The following is a 10,332-nucleotide window of genomic DNA, read 5'->3' as shown; positions in this document are numbered from 1 at the left end:
AAAAAGGCATACGTGGCATACTTAACATTTTATTAAAAAATAAAAAGCCATCAATGCCTTTGCTTCATTAGTTTTGATATAATAAAAACAAAATAAAATCAAAACTGCAATCTTTCTGTCCAGGAAACAAAAAAGTACACATAGGTCAAGTAAAAATTTCCCACTTCATTCAGCAAAGTATAATATTGATGAACGGAGCAAGCTATTCATTTTTTTTTTTAACTTTTGCATTTGGAAGATCTGAAATTATGTATAAATATCTACACATCCCTGAGTTATTTTACACAACACAAAATATATTTAACAATCCATTTTTATACAATGCTTTACAGTTAAGTTGCTCTCTCACTTAAAATTCCAAACAGTAGCAAGTCTGAGGACGCATGTGAAAACAAGTTACTTGCACAAATTAAAAAAAAAAAAAAAAATGTACAGAGTTTTGAGCTATATACAATAATGATGGACAGCAATAACAATGATAATATATATATATACACAGCATATAGATCTATGTGATGCAAGATTAAGAAATGACTGCCCAAACAGTATTTGTGGCAATCTAAACACAAATATAAAAAAAAGTCTGTTAAAGACTTTCATACTGGCACTGACAATTTTAAATTCTATTTAAATAAAATATCAACAATATTTTGAGGTAATTATATCAATATACATGAATATATTGATTTGTACTGTTGTTTTCACGCAACTACTGCTTAAGTAAATGCCCTTCAGTATGGGGAGGAAAAAGACATTCACTACTTGTCTATCTCTCCCTCTATTTGCAAAAAAAAAAAATAAAATAAATGACACCAGGTTAAAAATGACAGAAATTGTTTTTTGTAAATTTAAAAAAACAAAAACAAAACAGATTATATTTCCATAAGTATTGGGACGCCAGCTTTCACACACATACTAACTGTAATGGCATCCCAGTCTTAGTCTGTAGGGTTCAATATTGAGTTGGCTCACCCTTTGCAGCTATAACAGCTTCAACTCTTCTGGGAAGGCTGTCCACAAGCTTTAGACGTGTGTCTATGGGAATGTTTGATCATTTTTCCAGAAGCCCATTTGTGAGGTAAGTCACTGATTTTGGACGAGAAGGCCTGGCTCGCAGTCTCTGCTCTAATTTATCCAAAAGGTGGTTTATCGGTCGGGTTGAGGTCAGGACTCTGTGCAGGCTAGTCATGTTCCTCCACCCCAAACTCGCTCATCCATGTCATTAGGAACCTTGTTTTGTGCACTGGTCCAAATCATTTGGTAGATGGGGGTTATGGTGTGTTTTTCAGGGGTTGGGCTTGGCGCCTTAATTCCAGTGAAGGGAACTCTTAAGGCGTCAGCATACCAAGACATTTTGGACAATTTCATGGTCCCAACTTTGTGGGAACAGTTTGGGGATGGCCCTTTCTGTTCCAACATAACTGCACACATGGATGAGCGAGTTTATGGTGGAGGAACTTGACTGGCCTGCACAGAGTCTTGACCTCAACCCGATAGAACACCTTTGGGATGAATTAGAGCGGAGACTGCGAGCCAGGCCTTCATGTCCAACATCAGCGCCTGACCTCACAAATGCGCTTCTTGAGGAATGGTCAAACATTCCCATAGACACACTCCTAAGCTATGTGGACAGCCCTCCCATAAGAGTTGAAGCAAAGGGTGGGCCAACCCAATGTTGAACCCTACGGACTAAGACTGGGATGCCATTAAAGTTCATGTGCGTGTAAAGGCTGGCATCCAAATACTTTTGGAAATATAGTGTATGTTGTAATATTTTTAGTCAGGGCAGCATTCTAAACAGGTGAAACTGTCAAAATATTTTCCAAGAAAAAAAAAAATATATATTTTATAAGAAAATCCCATTATTTATTATTTGCTACTAAAAGAACATTTTAAGCGTTAAATCAGCCTTTTGGAAATATTTTATTAGGAACCCTTTAGATAATCTGATAATTTGTTTGTGCTTTCTGTTTTTACTTTTGTATAGAAAAGGTTCATTTTTCAACTAAAGATGCCCACTATCGGTTTTAGACCTAATTTGTAACTGGTGCTGTTCCTTATTGTATGGTCACCTGCTTGACCATCATTTAGAGAGAATAGAAAATCAGATCACACTGGGGTTGATTTACTAAAGGCAATTCTACTGTACAGTTTGCAAGTGCAGTTTCCCCAGAACCTAGTGAATGAAGTAAAGTTTGACTTTACAAAGAATGCCCAATCACATACAAAGGAAAATTTAAAAAATAAAAATGAAATTTTTGCTTGCACGATTGGATGATGGAATTAGCAGAGCTTTACCTCATTTACTAAGCTCTGGAGCAACTGCACTTGCAAGGTGCACAGTCTATGGGTGCACAGTCTATATGCCTTTAGTAAATACAAACAGCTGGATCAGTCAGCAAAGTTTGGGCTGCACATGCTGGGCTGAAGGCCAAATATTAACACATGCAGGGTGTACAGGGTAAATTATTAAGAATATATGCTCATTTTCCAGTCCCTGGAAACATTGTTCAGTGAGCTTTACTGTATTGCAAACTCACTGCTGGTTTGGAGATTTGGAGGATGAAGGGTGCAACTGCTTTACACAATACAAGAGAAGAACATTTTTATATTTGACAGCTAGGGTAACTGCACCAGGTTTGCACTTTTTCTCTACGATGCGTGTTCACCATTCAAAATTAAAAATATAGTTTGCTTAAAATTCTGGTTATTTTATACCCAACAGCTGAGGCCAAATGCAATCTTAACAATCGATAGTGAGAAAATAGCAGATTATACTTTCAGTGATGGTAGAATATGTTCTGAGAAAGTAAGGTAATGTATGGCATCTCCAAATGAAAGACTTGAGCACCACCTACATGCACACTTAACGCTTTACATACATACACATCTTTGTTACTGACCTACTAGACAGGCACAAGGGCAGCAGATTGAGAATTATACACATTTATCGTTTGTTGCTGTTTTGAAGCACAACTGATCAGGAACAGCATAAAATTAGGTCAGAGCAGTGTTCAGTACTGCCATTTTAAACTCTGCAAACAGCTAAATGGCAGGAGTTCTAAGAAAAAGACCCCGCCAGTTCATCCTTTCAAACAAATTTGCCCTCAAGATCGCGACCCAACTGTGCTCACATTTTTTGCCATTTGCTGCCTATCCAGGTCACAATGCAGCCCTGTTGCTGCAGGTGGACCAAGCACAGATAATGGTAAGATTAGTAATATTATTCAATCACTGACTGGCTTCTTCATTGTATGCATTATAGGGCTCAGGATTGGCATTTTAATAGCAGGTACTGCAAAACTCACTTTTTCTTTAACATAACCTACAGTTTTTCCAGATATACCATTTTAGGATGTATGTACATCGTACAAAACAAAATGATTGATTCATCTCATACCAAAATCCGACACAGAAATTTTGCATAGCAAAGTGCTGAGTGAAAAGGCCTTCTAAATGTCATTTTAAAGTGTAATAGGTGATTTTTTTTTAGTTTGAATAGAGAAGAGAAAGGATAAAAAAATCAGTTTTTACTGCTGTTCACCCACTACTGGGTAGACAATCTGTTACTTACTAGGAATCAGGACACAACATGAAAGAAACCTTTACTACAAGGACACAGGCAGTTCTCTTGTTTTTTTTTTTTTTCATTTATTGCTCATATTGTGGTTTGTGTTGCTATTTGAGAGAATTCCCTAATTTTTTGCCATGTCACTGGGGAGAGAAAAATCTCCCAAATTAATCCAAAACTTAAAAGCAGTGTTAAACACAAACATAATATATTGCAGCTTACCAGTACTTGGATGTGATGGCTGCATTAATCTTTCCTTTTTAGGCTTTTCACCCTGTCAATAGGTCTGTTCTTCAAAGGAACAAGCTCTCCTGCAAATGTATCAGTTAAGAGTGTTGAGACAAACCCCTTACCACTGACGGGGGTGCTTACAACGATCAGCTTTAATTTATTCATGTAAAACCTTTATACTAAAAAAAAGGTTGCTTTAACTGCTTGTGTAACTGCAGTGTGAGCTGGAGTTTGGCTTCAATTTCTTAGTGCATCTAAGTCTGCTAATACATCTAATACTCCCCTTCCCCCCAGTTCAACAAAGCTGAGGAGGCACTCTAATATAGGAGGTGTTACTGGCCAGATCACCAGATGAAAACAGAGGGAAAAAAACCTAAAAAAAGAAAACGAGTGCAGCCATTACGTCGAAGGATTGGTAAGCTGTAAAATATTACATTTTTGGTTTTGGGTTTAATACAGTTTAAAAAAAAATTCTGTGTTTCTTCACCATTACTTCCTAACAATTACCTCATTGGTCATCAAAGAATAGCACTAACATAATGAACCAATGCCTTGCTCCTCTACTAAGATGGCCACCTTGATGCACACAAAAAGACAGAACAAGGCATGAAAAGTCACTAATGGGGAAAAGATTAGCTGCAGGGAGCCCACAGGAAATACTTATGACTAGTCGTTTGCTGCTTTTTGGGCACAGTTTTCACAATACAGATCCTGTTTAACAATTGGAATAACCTAAATCACTTTAAAAATGCAAATGCTTAAAATTATTTTGACCTTTTTTGTATACACTAATTTATTTAGACCTAATGAAGTGGGTCACTCTTGTCTAGTATGGTCACTTCAGAAGGAATAATGACAATTTGGCATATGTATGGATCTGAATCAACAACAGAGGTCCATGGGGTTATCTAATTGGGTAACTGGAATAATGCCCATTTTAAAGACTTCCAACAGCTCTGTCTGTCATGCTATCTATAGAAGATTTCATCTAACATGCACAGAACAATGAATGTCAGATGAACAGGGATCTACAAAGAGTCTGATGCTGCCCAGGGGACAAATGTGCTCTTAATGCACTGGCCCATTTATGCTTAACCTGGAATTCTCTATTAACCACTTTAATACCGCTGTGCATATATATACAGCCTCATATTGAGGTGGCTATTTTGAGATTACAATTGAGGCTACAGGCATGATCCGGTAATGTTTTTTCAGCCAGCGAACATTTCATGTAAGCCATTCAGTGGCTTTGCAGCCACCAGGTCATTTTTACCGGCAGCGGAAGAGGGACCTGCCCCTCCCTTTTGGCCCCACCTTTCCCATCCCATTGGGGAGCCTGAGACCAATCCGACCAGTGACATTGGCTTCCCTGCACACACTGTGTTCCTCTCACTCTAGGATGTCAAAAACCAGAAGGGACGAGAATCTCATCACATCCAGCTTGTTTGTTGACAATCTTGGTTTGCTCGGCTGCTTTGAAGGCCAGAGGAGAGATACGAGGTCTCATGGAACCCAAATCTCTCCATAAAGAGGATCCATGCTATCACAAGGGATGTTGTTCATCCCATGTGATAACAGTAAAGTTGTTAAAAAAATGGACAGTGTAAAAAAAATGAATTTAAATATAAATATTAAAGTAAAACCTTTCTTAAGTGCCCCTGACCCCGTTGCTCGCCTACAAATGTGAATATGCACGCAGGTCCCACAGACATATGTGAATGGTGACTGCATCACCCATGTGAGGTATCATCATAAATTCCAAGAGTGAGAGCAATAATTCTAGGGCCAGACCTTCTATGTAATTCTAAACTGGTAACCTGTAAAAGGCTTTGAAATCATTTCCTATGGATAATTTAATATACCATAGTTTGTCGATATCCCACAGGCATGTGCAATTTTAAATTATAGCAGATTTGGTATCTAAATGCTCAGCAGAACATCATTTAGGTTTCACAAAAAAAACCTGTGTATTATATTGTGTTTGTATCGACTAAAATTCATTAAAAAGTGTATTTTATTCAAAATATTTGCATTTGAAAAACTGCTGCGCAAATATGTAACAAAAAAGATTGCAACACCCACCATTTTACTCTCTACGGTCTCTGCTTAGAAAAACAGAAATGCAGATTTTTGTATGAGAGAAATATCAGAATTGGCCTAGGGGTCAAGTGATCAAACTAAAATGTTTTCTTTGTGCATTATTATATAAAATGATGTCCATTAACTGTCTGCTGCAGCTTTCAAAAAATGGTATTTTTGACTTACCATAAAACCCATTTCTCTGATGTTCATTGACAGACATAGCTCCTGATCTTCATAACCATTGGGTTATACTGCCCCCTACAGGAGTAAGACACTAGGCAGAAAAATAATCTGGCTACGCCTATGGGCAGTCCCTGGGGGGTATACTCCCTCTCCCTGCTATAGGTACTCAGTTTTGTTACAAGCAGTGTCAGAAGAATTACAACTCCACAGAGGGGTGGGTGCTGTGTCCCTCAATGAACATCAGAAAAATGGACTTTAAGTCAATAATCCCATTTTCTTTTTCGTTCATTGACAGACACAGCTCCTGATCTTCATAACCATTGGGACAACCCAAAGCAGTGTTAAAGATTGGGGGTGGGAACAACAAAAAAATTCCCTAGGCTAAACAGTAGCCAACCAGGCAACAGCAACTCAACCAAAACAACTGGAGCCCACCTGAAAAAAAACAATACACCCTCAAAGAGGATCAAGTCCTTTAAACCGCAGCCTGCAAAACCTTGCAGCCAAAAGAAGCATCTGCAGATGCCAACACATCCACTTTATAGAACCTTGTGAAAGTGTGCATCAATGACCCGGTGGCCGCCTTGCAAACCTTCATCACGGACGCCTGATGACGGAAGGCCCAGGAGGCACCGAGGGCCCGAGTAGAGTGCGCCTTGACAGGGAAAGGAGAAACCTGACCCCTGATGGAATAGGTCTGAATCACCGGCTGTCTGATCCATCTGGAAATGATCGCAGCGGAAGCGGACAACCCTGTCCGAGGCCCATCCGTGAGCACAAATAGGGAGACTGACTTCCTAAAAGACTCCATAGCTGCCAGGTACACCCTAATTGCCCCAACCACATCCAAGGCATGCAATGCAATTTCCTTTGGATGTTTTGGCCTGGGACACAGGAAAGGCAACACAATGTCTTCACTCAAATGAAAAACAGAAACAACCTTTGGAAGGAACGACAGACAGGGGTGAAGAACAACCTTATCTCTGTGAATCACCAAGTAAGGTGAATGACAAGATAACACCGCCAATTCCGACACCCTGCACACAGAGGTGATAGCCACCAAAAATGCCACCTTCTGAGACAGCGTAAGAAGGGGAATCTCCCAAAGATTCTCAAAAGGAGGCTTCTGGAGGACCGAAAGAACCAAAGTTAGGTCCCAAGGCGGCAATGGAGACCACACTGGATGAACCAAATGTCAGACACCCTGAAGAAAGGTACGCACCAGGGTATATGTGGCCAAGGATCGTTGCAAGAAGACAGCCAAGGCTGACACCTGGCCCTTGATGGTACTCAAGGCCAATTTCTGTTCAACCCCCCATTGAAGGAAGGTGAAAATCCAAGCCACCAAGAAGGAATGAGGATGAACCCCAATAGACTCACACCATGCAATGTACGTCTTCCATGTATGGTGGTAGATCTTCCAAAAAGTAGATTTCCTAGCTTTTAATAGCATTGGAAATCAGCACCTGGTGTTCAACAGCCAAGCTGTCAAAGTCAGCGACTGTAAAGCAGGATGGAAGATTGTTTCTTGGGACAGCGGATCCTCCCTGAGAGGGAGCTTCCAGGAACGTTGGTGACCAGCCGTACCAGATCGGCGTACCAAGCCCGGCGAGGCCAGTCCGGAGCCACTAAGATGACCGGAATCCCTTCTGCCTCAATCCTGTGTAGAAGTCTTGGCAGAATCTTGAGAGGAGAGAAGGCGAAAAATCAGACAATACCAGCGCGTCTGCAGCGTCTGCCAGAGGATTTCGTGACCGAGCCACAAACTTCTACACCTTTCTGTTGAGCCGAGAAGCCAACAGATGCAGCTCGGGGATGCCCCACTGGTGACAAAACTGATGAAAAACCTCCGGATGAAGGGACCACTCCCCTTGGTCCAACGCCTTCCGAATGAGATAATCCGCCTGGCAGTTTTCCACCCCGGGAATGTATATGACAGACAGGGCTGGAACAAACCGTTCTGCCCACCTTAGAATGCCAGCTACCTCCCGAGCGGCCAGGACATTTTTTGTGCCCTCTTGGTGATTGACATAAGCCACAGGCCCTGGCATTGTCCGATTGAATGCGCACTGGACATCCCTGAAGACGATCCATCCAATGGTCCAGGCACAGTCTGATTGCTCAGAGTTCCAAGACATTGATCAGTAATCTGGACTCTTCCAATGTCCAAATCCCAAGCAGAATTCTTGTCGAGGATGCCTCCCCAGCCGGATAGGCTGGCATCCGTGGTGAGCATCGTCCAATGCAAGGGGAGGAAGGATTTGCCCAGCCGGAGCACCGGAGAACTAAGCCACCATATCAGGACTCCTTCGTTCCCCGACTCAGCCGGATCTGACTGTCCAGAAACTGCCGAGTCTAGTCCCATTTGGCCAGAATCTCCCTTTGCAGTGACCTCGTATGGAATTGTGCAAACGGAACCACTTCGAGGGTAGACACCATTAGGCCCAGCACCCACATGCAAGTCCAGTGGGATGACCATCTGCTGGACAACAGGAAAGAAATTGCAGCCTGCAATTTCTGGAGTTTGTCCAGAGGAAGGAGTACTCTGGCTAAGGCCAAGTCCAGAGTCAGACCCAGATAGTCCAGCTTTGTGGACGGAACCAGAGCAGACTTCTGAATATTCAGAATCCAGCCGAACTCCCTCAGAGTTCGTATGGTGATTTCCAGGTTTTTCACCAGAGCAGTAGGTAACTCCGTTCACAGAAGGAGATCGTCCAAATAACCTAGTACCGCGATTCCCCAGTTGGCGTAACAACGCTAGCACCAGGGCTAACACTTTTGTGAAGACCCGAGAAGCAGAGGCAAGACCAAAGGGTAACACCACAAAGTGATAATGCTCCTCTCCCACTGCAAAGCGGAGAAAATGCTGGTGACCGGCACATATGTGAAGGTAAGCATCCTTGATGTCGATAGAGGTCACAAAATACCCCTGATGCAGGGACACCACCACCATGCGAATGGACTCCATCCTGAACTTCTGCACCTGCACAAAGCAGTTCAACGCCTTGAGGTCCAGGATTGGACACACCTTGCCTTCCTTCCTGGGAACTGTAAACAGGTTTGAGTAAAAACCCTAAAAACGTTCCGAAGTTGGAACCGGGACAATCTCCCCTTGAAGCAACAGGTCTTGTACAGGCCCAAACAGACCCTGTAAGCGGTCCGGGGACAGGCGCAAGTTGGAAGGAAAGAACCTTGCCAGGGGACAAGAGCGAAACTCAATCTTGTAGCCAGACCAAATAAGTTTGTGGACCCACTTGTCTTGTACCAGGGAAGTCCATGTGTCTGGAAACTAGTGATCGACCGATTATCGGCAAAGCCGATATATCGAGGGCCGATATGCACTTTGCCTGATATATCGGAATTGGCCTTTTGATTTACTGATATTGCCGATATTTCAGGAAAGTGCTTGTACCGGGGTGATGCCTGCAGCTAGAGGCATCACCCCGGCACCAGTGTCCATAGCCGACGGTCGGCTGTCTTGTAATGACAACCGATGCGGCTGAGAAGTCGCTCGGCTGTCATTCCAAGGGCCTTCCTCGGCTCGCCCGGGTCTCGTGTCCCACCGGGAGACCCGGGCATCCTACCTTCACTGCCGCCGTCTGACCGAGTCTCCATCTGCACCGCCGTCATCTGACTGGGTCTCCATTTCTTTGAATTTGGCGTCGCCGAGTACCTGAAAGTGATATCATGACATGATGTCACTTTCAGGTACTGGTGGCGCCGAATTTAAAAACTTGGTGTTTTGAATGCTTTTAAGCGCAGAGGAGGGGTTTGGGGTCTTTTAGACCCCCAGATCCCTCTACCACAGTACCTGTAGACATTAAAAAAAAAAAAAAAAAAATTAATGTCCGAAAATATATCGGCCAATACCGATATCCGATGACCAAAATATCGGTATCGGCAGTAAAAAAACAATATCGGTCGATCAATACTGGAAACCAGCAAAGACGTCCCCCCACCCACGATACGGATGTGGGCACACCTTCATGCTGAAGGACCCTTGTCCACGGGTCTGGAGAAGCCACTCTCGGCTTACCAGAGGAGGTCTTGAAAGGCTTTGTGCCCTTGTTAGTTGACGCTGAGGGACGAAAAAAAACTTCTTATGAGCTGAGCAGGAGTCCACTTCTACGATGAGGTTCCTTGCCTTTAGTAGTCTGCAGAAGAAAAGACCAGCATTTAAGCCAAAATACACACCGAAGGACCACTGCCGAAACAGAGAGCCGAGCCACTAGGGGAGCCGCATTTAAAGAGGCATCACAGAAAAA

This window comes from Pelophylax lessonae (assembly GCF_965119305.1).
Source record: "Pelophylax lessonae genome assembly, chromosome: 1".
NCBI lineage: Eukaryota > Metazoa > Chordata > Amphibia > Anura > Ranidae > Pelophylax > Pelophylax lessonae.
This window is presented reverse-complemented; position numbering follows the sequence as displayed.